The 18,373-nt window shown below is 37.1% G+C and overlaps 1 protein-coding gene across 3 annotated transcripts in view; it reads left to right on the top strand.

Annotated features, from left to right (window-relative positions):
* The window catches only part of PRKD1 (protein kinase D1), a 154,706-nt gene that overhangs the window by 24,335 nt on the left and 111,998 nt on the right, over positions 1 to 18,373 (top strand). Inside the window, exon 2 of one of the 3 annotated variants that reach the window (XM_054827173.1) lies at positions 11,963 to 12,050. The exons of the other annotated variants lie outside the window; for them this stretch is intronic. The gene's annotated coding sequence lies outside the window, so the exon portion shown is untranslated. The remainder of the gene's footprint in view (positions 1 to 11,962; positions 12,051 to 18,373) is intronic. 3 annotated transcript variants of the gene reach the window in all.

Genomic DNA, 18,373 nt, shown 5'->3' with positions numbered 1-18,373 from the left:
CTTTGATCAGAAAATTGATTTCCTTATTAATGTTTGCAGAAAGTTTTGAATTTTATGCATACCTGGGGACATGATTTACTAAAGACTTAATTTAGTGATTTACTGAAGGTCTAATATGCAAGGAAGAATAACAGAGAGGCACAAAACCCATTAAATGTCACTTATAAAAATATAAACAATCTGTTTGTGCATGTTGAGTTGTATCAACATTAAGGAGAGCATTCTGTTCTGTGGTTAAAGTTGTGTCATTTGTTAGAATTTAGTCCAAGTTAAGGTTGCAGAAACGTATGTGTCCATTTCCTGGAAAACAAAAAAGAACTTTTAAGTTCTGTTCCTCACTTGATGCTCCTTCTCTGGTCTCTTGTCTTTGTGTACATATTCTAGGCAACATTCTTGGTTGTTACAGTCTTGTTTCTAACTTCTTTTTCCCTACTAACGTATCTGATACCTTTAGTCTGATGTTCACTAAGTTTAGATTATTTGGGGTTATGTGTGATGTCAAGGATTCCTGAGTGGTGATCAAGTATTAGCCAGGTCCAGGGCTTCCAAGTGCAAATGAAGTCTGGTGCATTCAGCCCACGACGGCTCTGGGCAGCAGTTGCATGAGGGTAGATTTAGATTAGATATGAAGAAAAAATTCTTCACTGTGAGGGTGGTGAGGCACTGGAACAGGTTGCCCAGAGAAGCTGTGGATGCCACCTCCCTGGAAGCGTTCAAGGCCAGGTTGAATGGGGCTTTGGGCAACCTGGTCTAGTGGAGGGTGTCCTTGCCCATGGCAGGGGGTTTGGAACTAGGTTGGCTTTAAGGTCCCTTCCAACCCAAACCATTCTATTATTCTGTGGTAAGATAAGTGGTTGTTGAAGACTTCCCTGACTAGCTGTGTTACTAAAAGGGAACAGCATATTGGCAACCATTGTCCATGGTTTTAGGTACTGATCAACTAATAATGTTTGTTAAATACAAGAAGGAAACAAAAAGCCATGAATACATTTACAGAAGTAAATCTTCAGGGGAAAAAAGTCTTTTGGATTTCTTGGTTGAATTTTTGTTTTTTAAAAAAAAAGTGTGTCACATTTGTTCTTCATGGTATATACCTATATTTGCTCTGTTATGTGCCAGTTTGTAGTACAGCCAGTTAAGTGAGCCACTATTGCTACAAAGGCTAATTTCAGCTAGAAGCTGTAGAAACAAGAACATGATTTGGAAGGGGTTATTTGTCTTTGTGGATATTTGTTCTCTTCTGCCAGGGAAAAAAGCAAAAAAAGTAGATATCTCTTTCCACCACTTTACCTGTATTTATTGTCACATTTCTGTTTCCTTGTGTGCAGACTTGCTTATGTCCCAGAGTTTCAGACACTGTTTATCTTCCACCCACTGCTTTCTGAAACAACATTAATGTGCCTCAGCTGTCTTTGCTTCTGTCAAATCCATAACTAATGACAAAATGGTTCTTTAAAAATTAATCAGACTGTTTCTGGGGGAATGAAAGAGTGATCTGCATGTAATCACTTTATCCAGAGAGGAGAAAAATATTCAAACATGTAAATTCATGGTATGTAAAAAAGCATAAGGCATGTGTACACTGCTATATTTTGTTAAAAGTTCCTACAGCTCCTCAATTCATTCTCCAACTCATTTTTATAGTGGATTGCTACAAGTGAATCAAATGTGACTCATAAATCTGAAGGCATTTTGGGTGTAGTTATGTTATTCAAAAATGTCTTTAAATTCAAATAATGAATTTCAAAGTGTTTATAAAGTTATGTAGCATCATGACTTTCAAAATGAAATTCTCTCATTTTCCACTTTTCTTGGTCCCACTTAAACATATGAAAATTATTTTCCTTTCTTACCAGGAAGCACCAGCTTGCTACTGGTAGGAAATAAATGAGTAGTTTATCTTGCATTATTTTTACTACTAAATATATGTTGCTTTTTTTTTTAAAGTGTCATAATAGCCTTGCTGACCCCTTAAGAAAAATAATAATAATATAATAAATCTATATTTCAACCCTACCTAACCAATAAGAGAGCCTTAAAAAAACTTAAGAAAAGATGAAGATGATGAATTTTGTATTTATCCACATAAGTTTCCACTACTTGATTTTACGTTATGGATTTGAGTGAAGTTATGGACCATCTGAAATAGTAGATTACCTTGTCTGGATTATGTGGAAATCAGTTGTAGTTTCCTTGAGGGATATCTATGCCAAATCTTAGTGAAAAAACTCTAAGGTACAATTTTTTATATATTAACTAAATATGAAAATATGCTATTTTTTCCTATTTTTGCAATGGTAATTTGTACAAACTCTATAAAGAGATCTTTTCTTAATAAATTAATGTAATTAGGACTTAGCAACAGAAATCCATACATATATATAAAAATGAAAAGGTAATCCTTCCTCCCCAAAATCAAAAAGTGTAAATCAGTTTTACAAACCTGTCAATTTCAAGACTACATGAAAACATTTGAGTGACAACTTTTAATCCATTGTTGTGGTTTTTGGCTGAGATAGAGTTAATTTTCACAAGAAGCTGGGAGGGGACACAGCCAGGACAACTGACCCAAACTAGCCAAAGGTATGTTCCGTACCATATGATGTCATGCTCCGTATATAAGGGGGGACCTGTCTGGGGAGGAGTCACTGCTCTGGGACGGGCCAGGCGTCAGGCTCTGGGTGGTGAGCAAATTGCATGGTGTATCACCCACTTTGTATATTCTTTTATAAGTGTTGTTGCTGTTGTTTTCATTTTCCTTTGCTGTCCCAATAAACTGTCCTTATCCTGACCCACAAGTTTTACCTTTTTCTTTTGATTCTCCTCCCCATCCAGTCGAGGTGGGGGCAGTGAGTGAGCAGCAGTATGGTGCTCTGCTGCCAGCTGGGGCTAAACCATGTCAATCCTTTTTGGTGCCCAACATGAGGCCCGAAGGGTTGAGATAATGACAGATTTGACCAGAGCATGTTAAAACAAATTTCTTATAGGCATTTATTATATTAAATAGTTGCTGGTGACAGTGGTGTTTTGTTTGTTCACGTGGTTGTGTTATGTAAATCCTCACTTGCTGTATGTATTCCCTGTGATGCTGTTTATTGCCTCTGGGAGAGGGATCAGGATTCTCACTTTGCTGTACTGTGTAATATCAATGTATGATATGATTACATTGCTGGTCATGAGGTTAAGCTTGTATTTGTAGGTGGCGTTGCTGTCATGCCCGTAACTCGGATGATGTCTCTTGGAATTTATTAATAATTACACCCAATCTATGGGGAAGATGGGGGAAAACTTTCTCCCACTCTTTCACCTCCCCTTTTTCCTTCAGGCTGGTTACAGCACCTTTTGAGAATTTTGAATTATTTCAAGGATCCAAAAGGGTACTAGTGGACTGTTGGCGTAGCTGCCTTGGAGATGGAGGAAATTAAGCAGTTGTCTGCCTTGCCCAGTCTCTTGGAGGACCCTTCTGTTGTGGGGTTGCTGAGGATTGAAGAACAGCAGGTGCCAGTTGCTACCACAACGGTGCACTGGCAGCGATATTGCACCGAGACTCCTTGATACCCATCCGTAAGATGTTTCGTTGACTGGAGAGCCAAGGAGTGATCAGCAAGACTCGCTTAGCCTTTAACAGTCCCAAATGGCCAATGAGAAAGTCTAATGAGGGGTGGAGACTGACAGTAGATTATTGTGGCCTGAATGAAGTCATGCCGCTACTGAGTGCTGCCGTGCTGGACATACTAGAACTTCAATATGAACTGGAGTCAAAGGCAGCCAAGTGGTACACCACAACTGATATCGTGAATGTGTTTTCCTCAATCTCTTTAGCGGTAGAGTGCAGGCCACAGTTTGCTTTCGCTTGAAGGGGCATCCAGTGCACCTGGCGTCAACTGCCCCAGGGGTGGAAACAGCCCCACCATTTGCCATAGACTGATCCAGACGGCACCAGCTCTAGAGCACTTGCAATACATTACTGACATCATCGTATGGGGCAACAGAGCAGAAGCTGTCTCTCAGAAAGGGAAGAAAATAGTCCAAATCCTTCTGAAGGCTGGTTTTGCCACAAAATGAAGTAAGGTCAAGGGACCCCCACAGGAGATCCAGTTTTTAGGAATAAAATGGCAAGATGGGTGTCATTGGATCCCAATGGATGTGATCAACAAAACAGCAGCTATGTCTCAAGCAACTAGCAAAAAGGAAACACAAGCAAGGTGGTGTGGGTTTTTTTTAGGATGTGTATTCCAAATTACAGTCTGATTGTAAGCTCTCTCTATGAGGTGACCCCGAAGAACAACGTCAAATGGCGTCTGAGCAATGACAAGCCTTTGAACAAATTAAACAGGAAATAGTTCATGCAGTAGCCCTTGGGCCAGTCCAGGCAGGACCACATGTTAAAAATGTGTGCCACGCTGCAGCTGGGGAGAATGGCCCTACCTGGAGTCTCTGGCAGAAAGCACCAGGGGACACTGCAGCTCAACTCATGAAGTTTTGGAGTTGGGGATACAGAAGATCTGAGGCCCGTCACACTCCAACTGAAAAAGAGATATTGGCAGCATATGAAGGGGTTTGAGCCACTTTGGAAGTGGTTGGTACTGAAGCGCAGCTCCTCCTGGCACCTCGACTGCTGGTGCTGGGAGGGATGTTCAAAGGGAGGGTTCCCTCTACACATCATGCAACTGATGCTACGTGGAGTAAGTGGGTCACACTGTTCACACAGCGGGCTTGAATAGGAAAGCCCAGTTGCCCAGAAGTCTTGGAAGTGATCGTGGACTTTCCGGACAGCAAAGGTTTCATAATATTGCCAGAGGAGGGGGTGATGCGTGCTGAAGAGGCCCCAGTGTAACCCTGCCATTGTGTGTCATCACTACTACAATTGCTGTATGCCATATCCATGGTATTACAGTAATTAATGAAGCATGAACTTTGACGAAACTCAGCAAAGTGCAGTGATGATGGAACTGGAACTGACTTCAGCAGCCGGTGCCCAGCAACTTCCTCTAAATCGACATCGTCAACTTGCAGACTGTGGGCATGGGCTGTGCCAGATACATGGGCCATGAGCTCCGCATGCAGCATGCAACAATCCAACATCATGCACCGTCGCTTCTGCCCTGAGAGACTGTTTTGACAGAGCCCAAAGCCACAGACTAAATGAACTCAACAGACAGTTTAGAGGGATGGTTCATAGACTAAGGGAGTGATATCTGTATGTTTACATATATCTCAAAGACGGGAAGAGTGGTGGTGATTAATTGGAAAGCGTAGGACTTGGGCATGACGTAGATGATATAGAATAAGGGGTGGATACTGTCCTGTTTTTTGGCTGGGACAGAGTTAATTTTCACAAGAAGCTGGGAGGGGACACAGCCAGGACAGCTGACCCAAACTAGCCAAAGGGGTATTCCATACCATATGATGTCATGCTCAGTATATAAAGGGGGGAGCTGGCCGGGGAGGAGTTGCTGCTTCAGGACAGGCTGGGCATCAGGCTCCAGGCAGTGAGCAAATTGCATTGTGCATCACCTGCTTTGTATATTCTTTTATAAGTATTGTTGCTGTTATTTTCCTCTCCCTTTACTGTCCCAGTAAACTGTCCTCATCCTGACTCATGAGTTTTACCTTTTTCTTCCATTTCTCCTCCCCATCCCAGTGGGGTGGGTGAGGAGTGAGCAAGCAGCCGTGTGGTGCTCAGCTGCTGGCTGGGTCTAAACCACGACATCCATCAATAATTTTCTCTGTAGGAACTATGAAGTAAACAGGATGGTTGTGGAACAATGCCTACTCAGGCAGCTTGACATCTGCATCCTAAAATTGTCAAATATGTCTCTTGGTGATTCTAAGTAGTCTCCTTTTTTCCTATCGGACAAGATTCAGAAAAGTGCAGCCATGATTTTTGCTTAACTATTTATGGAGTTTCCAAGATGAATAAAGCCAGTTGGGTTAGGTTTAGCAGTAAAGCAGCAGGCACAGACATATTGCACATTGGAAGAGATACTGTATTTCAGTTGAGTACTAAGAATTAAATTTTCGGTATTTTCAGGTTGCTTGTTCAAAGGTTGGAAAATTCTGATTGAAACCAACAAGCTGGAATGATTTTCCAGTATCTTCTGATCTAAATTGATTGGCATGTCTAAAAATGTGCAGAAGATTGCCATGCTTTAATAGGACAAATTGGTCCATGTTTCAGTATATTGGACATCTTATGATATAGCAGTAGAATGTAAATTTAGGACTCTCTGTCCTGTTATTTGTGCGTAGAGTGGTAAGTCTTTTGAACAAAAAACAGATACTCTGAAGTTGTCTTTGACTCTAGCATTTTGTTTTTATGATATTAGTATGCATGGATGTCTGTGAAAAAGAGCAGCAGCTGAAGGGGTGTGCTTTTGCTCATCATACACTAAACCTAATTTGGTCTTTCTTTGTCTTGTGAAATGTGGAGGGAATCTGAACTAGGGTTCTAATCACTTCTGATTGCACCCATTTTTTTTCTCTCTCCAATTAAAAAAAAAAAATTACAATTTGCGTGACCTTCTTGGGGTAACAGTGAAGCAGAAACTGTCTTGTCATGAAAGGAGAAATCAGTAGTTGAGTAAGCAGTGACTGATGAAATTGGAATAGGTAACTTAGAGGAAAAAATAGGTAGCTGGATGAAGAAAAATAGCTGGGGATGCATTTATGTTTTGGGAATATTTATTTTTACAACTGAGAACAGGGGCATTTTTTTAACTATAGAAATACAGGTCTAGTTTAGGTGTGGAGTTTTGGAGCATATTGGTTTGTCTACCGTCACTTCTTCATAAAGACTACAATGTAGAAGAAAAATTCTGCAACAAAATCAAAGATTCAACTTATTAAATCAGTTTAGGTCAAGAAACCTTTAAAACTTGAGTCTAAAAAACCAATATCAGTTATATTTTTATTTACAACTCTTTTTGTTAAGAGGATGTAATTTACTCCCATAGATAAGTGTAAATATTAAGTTTCATGGAATGTACAAGATATAATTAAGTGCAGAGATCATTTACTAAAAAATGTGCAAGAAAATGCTGCACAGTTTTAGTTCAGAATCTATGCTCTGTTTTAATCTTGACTGCATTTTTCCATAGAGAGCAAATTTGGTTTAATCTGATTTAGAAAATGCTGCACTTCTCCCTTGGTTAGAGTTTGAAGCTAAAAAACTTTTCTGTGATTTGACTGTAAGTCTTAAGAATATAATTATTTTTAGAACAACTCTTGTACTGATTATAAACAAGCTAACTTCCTTATTCCTGTTTGCAACTGGCACAGATTTTCTGCATTTCTGTCAGGATGAGGAGAGTCTCCTGCATTCCTTAAAATAAGTTAAGCAACAATAAAATAAATACTTGAGACCGGATGGAAGTGGTCATTTAGATCTGATCTCCCAGCCTGGAGAAATAGTTGTGTGGCAAATTAAAAAGTTCACAGACACGTCCAATGTTAGGCTATTGTGTGTTTGTTTTTCCATCAACTATATGCCGTGTTTGCACATGCATGCTTCTTGCATAGCTCCCTGAATGTCAGCAAGCACTTGAGGGCACTTCAGATTGTGTATCCACAAAAGGAATCTGTTTCCTGGGGAACCTGGTGGTTTTGCTTTTTACTGTTAGGATTCTTTTCAAGGAAGCCAAGAGTTCTGTTAGGGCTGTAGAGATTCTTAGATGATCAGTTTTAGGAGACACAAGTAATATGAGAGTAAATTTTTACTAATTAGTGCATGTGCTAGTGTAGCTGTAAGAGACAACCATTGAAAAAAACAAATTTTCAGAGAGCTTGGCTCCATTGCTAATGAAACATCACCCTCCCCAGCATTTGATGAGTTACTAGGATTTTTTGAGGGAAACCTGGGGAACAAGAACATACTGGAGTTTACTGATTGAAATCAAGCATGAAGTGTAGGCAACCATTTTTAATTTTTATAAAAATATCTTTTTTTTTAATCTGAGGATGAAATGTTCTATAAAATGTACAACCTGAGATTGACCTTTACAAAAGCAGAAAATACAACTAGGGCGGAGCTGTAAAACTGTTGACATCTGGTTCTCTATACAACCTCTGTATCTGGAACCACTTACATGCTATGTCCTAATTTATTTGCAATAGTAGAGCAGGAAATCACATTTGTACAGCTCACTGCACAAATACCTTCAAGTAGTGAAGATCTAGTAGATCTAAAGTGATAGGTCCATGCCAGCTGTTCCACTGGTAAAGAAAGCATTTCCCATTTCTTTAATGAACAGAAGATGAGCAGAAATGCGCCAAGAGGAATATCACATACCTCCGTACTGAACTAAACAAAAACTTGGAATGCAGCCAGAGGAATACATATGTATTTGAACTTTGGGACTATAGCTCTGGGGTTGAACTGGGACTGAATAGTGAAGGAGGCTGTTGCCAACATCTTCATTTGCTGCAAATTTTGAAGAGTGTGTGGTGAATGGGGCAGGAAAAAACAGTAGAAAAAGGGATAATAGCATCATTTATAAAGTTGGATGCCATTTTTAGGGATTGTATTCATCCCCATACTTCCTGCTAAATTCCTTTGTGGAGCAAGTCAAGCAACTTTTCACTAACACTGCACCATCACTTTCTGAGTATCCAGTCTCTAACTGTGAGACCTGGCTTGCAGAAGTGCAGGAGCTTGTAGCTGCAACTACACAGAGTGCTGAATGAACTGAACACCATGTTAACAAATGCAGATTTATTTTGGGTGTAGGGAAGGACCAAAAGGGAGGAAACTATTGTGGCTTTATCTTCACAATTATCCTTATCACTTACATCTTGTAGTGCTGTTCCTGTCATGGCTCCAACCACAGCCCTTCTTTATATTTTGTGACACAGAGGATGTGCCACCTGCATTTCTGGGTGTGTATTATACATGTGAGCCACATGTAACGGGAAGTACTTTGGGGAAAAAACCCCACCCAGATATGTGTAAGATCAAACTGGGCAGAGACCACTACTTTCTACTTACTCTTCCTTTGACTAGGTTACTGATAATTCAAACAGACCTAATCATATATCTTATTTCACATGACTGTTGTCACAGTAATATTTTTGGAAATACTAACATACTATAGCAATGGGTATTATACGTAAGAAATAATGTTTGAATACATTTTCTCAATTAAAAAAAATTATCAGCATCTTAAAATAAGTTGCTCCATACTGTATCTGAATAGCAAGGAGAAAACAAACCATTTAGTCACAGGCACAGAGTAATGGAGGGTTCAAAAGTGTAACAACTACCAGTATTATGGTCCTGCAAAGCAGATGAAGCTTTCATGGGCAGCCTTAATTTTGGCACTTCTGAAGTTTAAAATGTCTGGCTTGGCAAACTTAAAAATCTTTTTGTGTATGTTCAGATGTATAAGGTACTAGTTAAAAAACATAAAAAGCAAATAGAAACTATTTGTACTGATCTCTGTCCTTTATCATTAGGATTGGAAACCTGAAACCCTTCTTATGGTTTTGCCAATTGACCTAATAAACTAGACAAATATGTTTAATGTTTCTGTTTTCATCCCGTAACTTGCCATGTAATCATATTCAGTGATGATATATTGTATGTTTACAAAATATCTGTAAACACTTCATATTTGGAAAAATTCTCAGATAGTGCTATAATTAAATATTTTTGCCAGACTGGTTGTGGATAAGCAGTTCAGGTGATCAGAGTTTCTGTTTTCCTGGGTCATTCGTTGAATATATAGCAGAAGAAAATCACTTCCAGGGCAAAGACTTTGCTATTAAGTCATATGGTTCTTATAAATTATACTTTTTTACATTAATCACATTCATATTCATAAATAGTTCTAATTTGTACTTGGATCCTGTAATTTAAAAATACATGCATTAGGCTTAAGAGCAGTAATATCTTAAATGAATGCATTTTATATATGGTAACTAAAGCTAATGAGCAGCCTAGTAAATTGAATTCAACCCCATAATCTCACATCAAGTCCATTCATCACTCTTCCAGTCCAATGATCTGGAACTTCATGCTGCAATTAACTTTACTTCTTCTAGGCAACTAAATATGTTGTCCCTTCTGCAAATATGTGCAGGACTTGGAAGTTTCTTTTCTTTGGATCCCCTGAGGCAAGTACTTTCTGTGCAAGGCAGAAAGTTTGAAAAATCACCTGCCTCACGAAGGACATAAAATGTGCATGCCATTACCGACATTGTTCTACTTAAAACAAAATACCTGCAGTAGAAATTCTATTTCCTTTCTCCTCAGTTGCCATCACTTGTTTTTGCATAAGGGAGGAATGTAGGCAATGGGTTGAAATGGCTGTGGCATTTGTAGCCCTGGTGGTGAACAATTAAAATGTTTGTTTTGGGGTTTTTTCAATTTTAAAAAATTATACCTGATCTCCATACTGCGCCAATCTGTGTCTTGGACATAAGGACTTAAGCACATCAAAAATTTTGTGAGCCAGACCAACTGTTTGCGTAGCCAAGTACTCCTGTCTCCAGCAGTAGTAGTTAGGAGAAGCTCTTAAAGGAGGCAACTTAAGCCTGGCCCCTCTATGAGCCTATTTCCCATGCCATCCCCCCCCAAATCCAAATCATTGATTAGGAATTTTAGAGGGCACATCCACTCTTATTTTAGGATTTGTTTTGGACCTGTGGTCTATTTACTTGTCTAATGCCTTTTTGATCCTGTGGATGCTTCTGGATCCCGCAAGTTCCCTATATGCTATATATATATTAAAAAAAAAAAAAAAGCTTACAAATGTAAGTCTGTGTACTCTGTGCCTAAGGAGCCTGAGGCATTTATTTAGCTAGAGAGCTACTTCCATTTGAAAGGTTGTCTATACTTGTCAGTTGGAGCATGCCAAGAGCTGTGTGTGCAAATCTCATTCTGTCATCAGGGATAGTTTTCTTGTATCTTGTGGTCATCCTCAGTCTTTTATACTGCATTCTGAGAATTCACTAAAAGGTTTTGGAACTATGGGCCTGAATAAAGTGATTGGTGAATGCGGCCTGATGAGTTGTTCTGGTATGTTGCGACTCTGTCTTCCACCCTCTTTCATGAGATCCTTGCAGCTATTCAACAGTGGCATGTACAGTTTTCACGTGGGGAAAAAATGCAGTCATCCTCTGCCTCCTGATGGACGCTACCAGTAGGGTAAGATGATGGCCATATGTATCTGAGTGTTAGATACCACTTTAAGTCTGCTTAGGTTGATTTAGTATGAGCTAGCTGTGGACAGGTAATGAAGCATGGTTAAATTATCTCAATCACATTTGATGCTATAACTGATCCTTTGGTGTATTTTTAGTCCATCCCAATTGCAAAGTAAAACATATTGTTTAAGCCATAATGTAAACATTGATCATTTGGTTATCCATCAATCAAAATTCGTCATGACTTGGGTTCTTTGGGCCCGAATTAAATATTGCAAGAATAATAGATTTTTCAGAATTTTTTCCAGGAACTTTGAAAAACTCAATACTTGGAATGCCTCACTGTGTTAACATATATAAAAGCCTCCTGTATATTTACTGTAATTGTTGCTTCTGAACGGAATATGAAAAGCCTCTTTACATTTTTTGGCTAGCTGGGAGTCTGTGTCATACAGGAAAACAAGAGTTTCCAATTCACTATATGTAATGACTTTTTTTCTGAGATTATTTGAATATGTTGAACTCAGTAATACGTTCTTACTTTCACTTTGTATTTCCTCTGGCTGATTAATAGAAAATCAAATGTTTCTCTAAATTGTGGAGTTTTATTATGTCTCTTGAGCCATCCTAATTCAGAAGAGGAGGATGAAATAGGTACACCTGAACATAAACACTAGCAAACATTCTTGCTTTAAAATTATGTTTATTAGTATATGTAAAGAATTGTTCAGGAAGAAAAGTTTCAGGATGCAACAACAAATTGCAGCATTTTTTATATCCTACTATATTTCAAGTTTACATCATTTTTCCAACTCAGTTGATCAGCTATCAAAAAAAGAGAGTGACTTGGAGAATTGCAGCTGTTTCAGATGAGGAAATAAAGGGAGTGCCTACTCTGCAGTAAGGTAGGGATCTTCCTTCGGAAGGCTGGTGAGGATGCTGTCTGCCTCCAAGGTGGTAGGATAACTGTCCCTGAGAAGTTCTTCACTCAAAATAACACTGGGCGGGCAGTTAGGAAGAGGATTTTTATCCATTTCTTTGTCCCCACCCCCCCAAAAAAACCCACCCACAATCATTGCATCTGTCTTATCAGACTGAATACTCAGTGACACGTGCTTTACAAATATGGATCCACAGCTGAAAAAGACAATCTGGCAGGTTTTTTTGGTTTTCAGCTGTTTAATTGCTATGTATGTGAAAACCGGTAAGTGAAAATAGACCATATGAATTTTCATTATCATGAAATTCAAACCCTGCTTTTAAAAAAATAACAGCTTTATCTACAGATAGAGAGTGATATTTGTTTTTTCATTGTGTAGATTACATTCTTACTTAGTGTATCTAATGTAGAATTAGTGTCATATGATGACCTTTCAACTTTTGAATCACTGCTTGAAAAGTAATTGTTCTTGGAAGAAGTTTGGCTATGTAGTAATAAGGCATTATAAGAAGAAGTTATTGTATCCTTTGTTATCTCTTTTGGCTGTTGCAGATTACTGGGATAAAAATATATACTATTTATTGAATATTTAAAAAATATTTTGGTTCTCTGCTTTGGAAAAAAATATTTATTTTATATACTATGTTTTAGGAAACTAGGAAATTTCCTCAACTGTTTTCTAAAGACTGCATTTTAATGAAGAAGGAAATATACACACACTTGTTCTATGTGTATGTGGATAATGTGTTTAAAAGTATGTCGAAAACCTGTACAAATTATAAAACATAAGTCATTCTCCCCTAAGACTTTGATCTCTGTGTTTTGACATATTGCTGTAGATAGGACTGACCTTATATATGGACTGTGGTGTGAAATATGGTAAGAAGGTGCTGACATTAATTTACTATTACTTTCAATATTTTGTCTCTGTTGTGAAAGTTTTACTCTGACACTTTCATGTAAGTGATTGAGTCATTACGTCACTCTGTGCCTTTATTTTTTCACCTTTAAAAAGGACAAGTGTATTTCGCTCTTTCTACAGTCATGTGCTTTGAGATCAGTGGGCAATGCTTACAGAAGTGTTACTGCTAATAGTAGTAGTATATAACTATTTTAAAGCTTTATTTCTGTTCAGAATAAAAATAGGTGATTAATAAAGTGTGTAGAAAAAAAAATAGTGCTATGAGGGCAAAGCTTATTTGTGGGAAAAATGTGTTTTAAAGATGTATTTAGTCATTGTTACAGGAATACAATTAATTTCTTTTATTATGGTACTTATCAGGAAAAGAAAATTATTTTGAATGTTAATTCATATCAATTCCCAAATCATAAAAGGGGAAGACTGCTGCTTTAAACATTTCTATACTATAAAGAAGAAATGACGTTTCTGCTTAGATTGTAGAATGCTAACGGGTATCTGTGTGCTACTGTGTTTCTATTGTCGTTATAGGTTATATACCTGACACTTTGCATTCACACCTCTTTCAGTGACGCACGTTTGGTGTTTATGTAAATTCAACCGGGGGCCAATGTCACCGTTTCTGCTAGTTTCATATGGTGTATTGCTAAGCAACGTGTACGAACGACAGTGTTTGCTTTCATTTTATCTTCTTCCTGTACCCCTCCAGCCCCCCTCTTTCCTAAAAAGTGACACAAGTTTGAAAAGTGAGTATTAGCTTGTCAGGCAAAACAGTATTTTTAGTTCATACCCTATGAACGATGGAAGATGCAGTAGGTAGTGAGGATTTTGGATGTTCCTCAGTTTCATTACTTAAATATTGATGACATTCCTAGCAATTTTTTTCTTGCAAATGCTATTGTTCTTGATTCATTAGTATTTTTTTTACATCTCCTGGGCCATATTCACCTTGGAAAATAGTTTTGGAATACGGTGTTTCTCATGTACACACCTATTATACTGTACCTGTACAAGGTATAGCTAAATTATAGATCTGAGTAGCCATTTCATGTGTTGCTGAAGACCTGTGATCACGCTATCTAGATTCCTGAAGTGTAAGAGTACAATGATAGAACATTACACAAATGTATATGTGTGTATGTGTTTGTATGTATATCTGTATATATATATATATGTAGAGAGAGAGAAAGACAAAGACAGGATTTCCTATAACTGGAGTTCATAGTGTGTATGACTTTTTTTTCCATTCATATACAGCAAGCCAAATTCTGGGGAGAAATAGAAGGATAAGGGACCAAGTTCCTTAGAGTCCTGGAGTCCTAGTCTCTTAATGAATTTAAGCAAAGGAATTACTGTGTCAATGCAAGAACTTGTCTGTTGACTTCCTTAAGCTTAAATACGTGAAATAAATATGCAAGGTCGTTTTTATGCCTGGTCCACGTAGATCTTCTTAGTTCAATGAAAGTATAGGACTAGGTCTATTTTTGGGAGCCACACTCATGGGCACACCAAACCTTGAAGAGAACCTCAATAGTCAACCAAGTTTGTGTGGAAAAATGGAAGTAAAAGGTACGTTTTCTTGCCTGAACTACCACTAATGCTAAAATTCAGGAAGAAGGTATGCATTCATATTCAAAGACATTTTGTCAATTTCAGTTATATTTTTCAGACAATAGACTTTGTTTTTCAATATTAATTTTACTTGTACAGTGCAAACTTTCCACTCTACGAAGAGATTTTCCAAGATGTTTCGCTGTTTTGGTTTTTTTTATGCTGTGGATATTTCCCAAATCCTGCTTATGTTTTGCTAGGTTTTAATGTGGTGGTGTGTTATGGATACCTGTCTTGTCTTTTCTACTTTTCTAGAAGGAATAGTTTGAGAAATTTAGGGTATAAGCCATCATTGCTTGTCCTGCTAGATTTGGACTAGGAGCAACTGAGTATACTGTTTACTGATAGGTTGCATTGTAAATATACTGCATTTTAAACCTGTTATTCAAAATCTGAACTGCTTTCTCAGATTTTACCATGAAAATTAAAAGTATTTTACAGAACTAAAATTTTGTACATTTGATATCATTTGCAAATAACATCTAGCTAAAGGTAATCAGTAGGAAATCTATTTCATTTTTTCTTTTTTTTTGACTTAAATTGGCAGACTGATGCTAGCCTTATTCCTACGTTGCCTTTCCTTGTTTCCATTTTTGAGGAGAAAAGAATGTCTTTCCCAGAATGTTTGATTACACAAAGGTGAACTCCATTATTTTTCTCGTTTGCTATTCATCAATTAGCATATTAATGTTTTCAATGGAAACTAAATATGCTAATTTCACAGCTTCTTAGCAGATACCTTAATCATGAGGATATTTGTATGTTTAAAAAGAAATGGGGTAAACTGCAGCATTGGTTCATAAAATCATACTACAAGTCAACCTGAAAATCATGTCTCTTTCAGGGGCCTCATCTCATAGGGAATAAAGCCAGCTGCCACTGAACTTGAAGTTAACCCATAAATTAAGAGATTTCTGGTTTGGGTTGGTTGGTCCCTCTGCCTTTTACCCCTGGTTTATGTAAACAGTCAAGCAAACATTCAATCAGCAGTCAGTCAGCAGGTCCTCCAATCTTTTTGTATACATTCTTTAAAAATGTGTTTGTACACATATTAAATATAGGTAGCCTGTTTACCTTCAGTTATGATTAGATGGATAAGGATTTCAGTGCTTTCGTCTGTTTGTAACACGGAGTTAGTGTGATGAAAGCCAAGAACTACTGTTTTAGAATCAAAACACATAGGAAAAACTAAAAAGGTGTTCTTCAGACTTTCAAAACTATAGCTGCTCTTCTGAGGCTAATTTAATTTTTTGTTTCTTAGTGTGAAGTTAATTCTTTCAATATCTGCAGAGATCATATTGTAATGTCAAGCTGCAATAAGCTAAAACGCATATAAATGGTAGTACAATTAACTTATTTTCTATCCTGATGGAGCAGAAATGTAGCTCTGTACATGGGTCAGCTGTAGGGTTGGGAGCGCATACCCAAGAGAGATATCTAAAGTAATCTAGGCTCTTTTGCGTATTGATGGGGGGAATTAAGTTTAAGAACAATGCAATTTAGAGTACCTAAGTTAGGATTTGCCCTACTGGCCTGCATGACCTCTAAAGTACTTACCTTCCCGGGCTGGTGGTGGTGATGAGGCTGAGTCATATCAAATGACTAGGAACTCTTCTAAATGTGTTGAGAAATTTTTCAGTAAATACTAGATCATAGAGCAGTTTGTACTGCTTGTAGAATATTATTTATAGCACCTGCTGGATGTCATTTGTACCACACTATTGTATTTAAACTTGATTAATATGTCTTCTCACTTTATTTTCTTATACTGTGTGGTACATGCTGAATAATTATGTCTGTAAGTTCATGCAGTTTAGACCTTAGTCATTACATTTTATAGTCAAATTTTACAATTGTCATCCAAGTGTCCTCATTTAAATGAGATGATATGCATCTCATGAGGCTGTCCCAGCGAGCAAAATTTAAATAAAATGCATGTGATCTTGTCATTATGAACTCTGCGAAGAGGTTTTTCTTTTCAGCTGTATTTCAGTGTTAACATAGTAATTTCAATAATATTGTTGCTTAAAATGAATAAAACATTAAATTATACATTTTTTTCTTAAAAAAAGCCCAAGAACCTTAAAACAATCTACCCGTAATGTGTTGTTATTATTACAATAATAACAGTGCTTAAAACTAGTTGAACCTTGACTATAGGCTACTGTCTGGAAATTAATATTTTTGTGCCCCACAAATGGCGTCTAATTCAAATGTTGCACAAAGACATTACCAAGACAGACTGATATCATACGACCTCTTGGAGCTAAGTTAATATTTTAAAATCACATTTCCTAAATAGTTTCTTAACAGGAATAATTTAAATTTTCAGAGAGGTAACTTGATGAGGTGAATGTCCTTTTCCAGACCAGATTTCATTTAAGACTAAGTAAAATCAATACTTTTAAAAATACGTATTCAGCAGAAATAAGTTCAGTTTGTGATATATACTGTTTCAAGCCATTTCTATGAACAGATCTAAGACAGATTTTTATTCTCTAATCATATGTTTAGGGGATTGGCTATTTAGTAGATTTTTAGCTTTCCAGATGCTCAAACAATGCACTTTAAGTACAGTATCCATAGATTTTCCCCAGAATGCTGTAGATTAGCTATTTTAAGATTTGAATTGTGAATAAAAGCTGGAGAAAAAACAACAGCAGTTGCAAATGTGTTGTCTCAATTAGCTCATTTAAAATGTATTTACAAGTGAAAGAGACAAAGTAGGCAATGTCTGCATGTAACACTGTTACTTCATTAATATTTTATATACATATGTGTGTGTCTATAAATAAAAGCTTTATGTGAATTCTGTCAACAACAAAGAGTATCTAAATCAGAGGCCTTTTTTGTTTGTTTATTTCACTAGGAGGGCAGTACAAGTCGTTATCACCAAGGACTGATTAGCAAATTTTGGACAATAATGAACGTAGTTAAATTTTAAGTAGAATTTCTTTCCGTTTGTTTGGATACTCAAAATTTTACAGTTTTGGCAGATAGGTTGCTTCACTGCCAGTTGGAACAGTATTTTTAATTAGCTTTAATTTAGTAATTGTCTCTCTTATTCAATAAAAAGATATTTTTGTAATTTGTAACATGTAATTGTTATTCTTTAAAAATAAGGATAAAATATATTTAGTTTAATTTCAAATAATTGCCTTAAAATGTTTTTCTTATTAACAAACAATACTTGTTGGATCTATGTCTTGTTGCATTACCTATTTAGTTAACATAAAGCAAACCAAGTTCAAAGCTGTGTGCTTTTCCTCTTCAAATATTTAGGTTGAAGAAATACTTAGGTTTTTATTAAATGGCTTTTCTGATGAAAGGCATTTACCTCCAACCAAGTAAGTTGCATAGATACTTCAATGAGAAATCAATAAAGAGTTCTAATAAGTTCTATACACAAGCTAAAGCTAAACCAAACCGGCTTTTTAATGGCTTATGTCTGAGCTGGTAACAGTCCAAAGTGCTACAGACCTCACTTTCATTGTAGGAGCTATCTGTACTGCAGTTGAGTATGTTACAACATATCTTTAAAATCAAGAATGACAGGCCATTCGGTAATGGTTTAATTTTCCGACTTAGTTTGGTTTAATAAAAATTGTATCTCGGTGAACCTGTCCTCCATCATGTGTGGTCAAAAGAGTCTGCATATGTTATTACATTATTACAGCCTTACTGAATACATGTAGACTTTGAGTGGGTTCCTGCAGAACGTGATGGTTCCAGTACATTTCAAATTGATGGAGAACAGC

Source organism: Grus americana, chromosome 5 (assembly GCF_028858705.1).
Source record: "Grus americana isolate bGruAme1 chromosome 5, bGruAme1.mat, whole genome shotgun sequence".
NCBI classification, from domain to species: domain Eukaryota; kingdom Metazoa; phylum Chordata; class Aves; order Gruiformes; family Gruidae; genus Grus; species Grus americana.
Note: the sequence above shows the minus strand (reverse complement) of the source record. Positions and strands in the feature narration are given on the sequence as shown.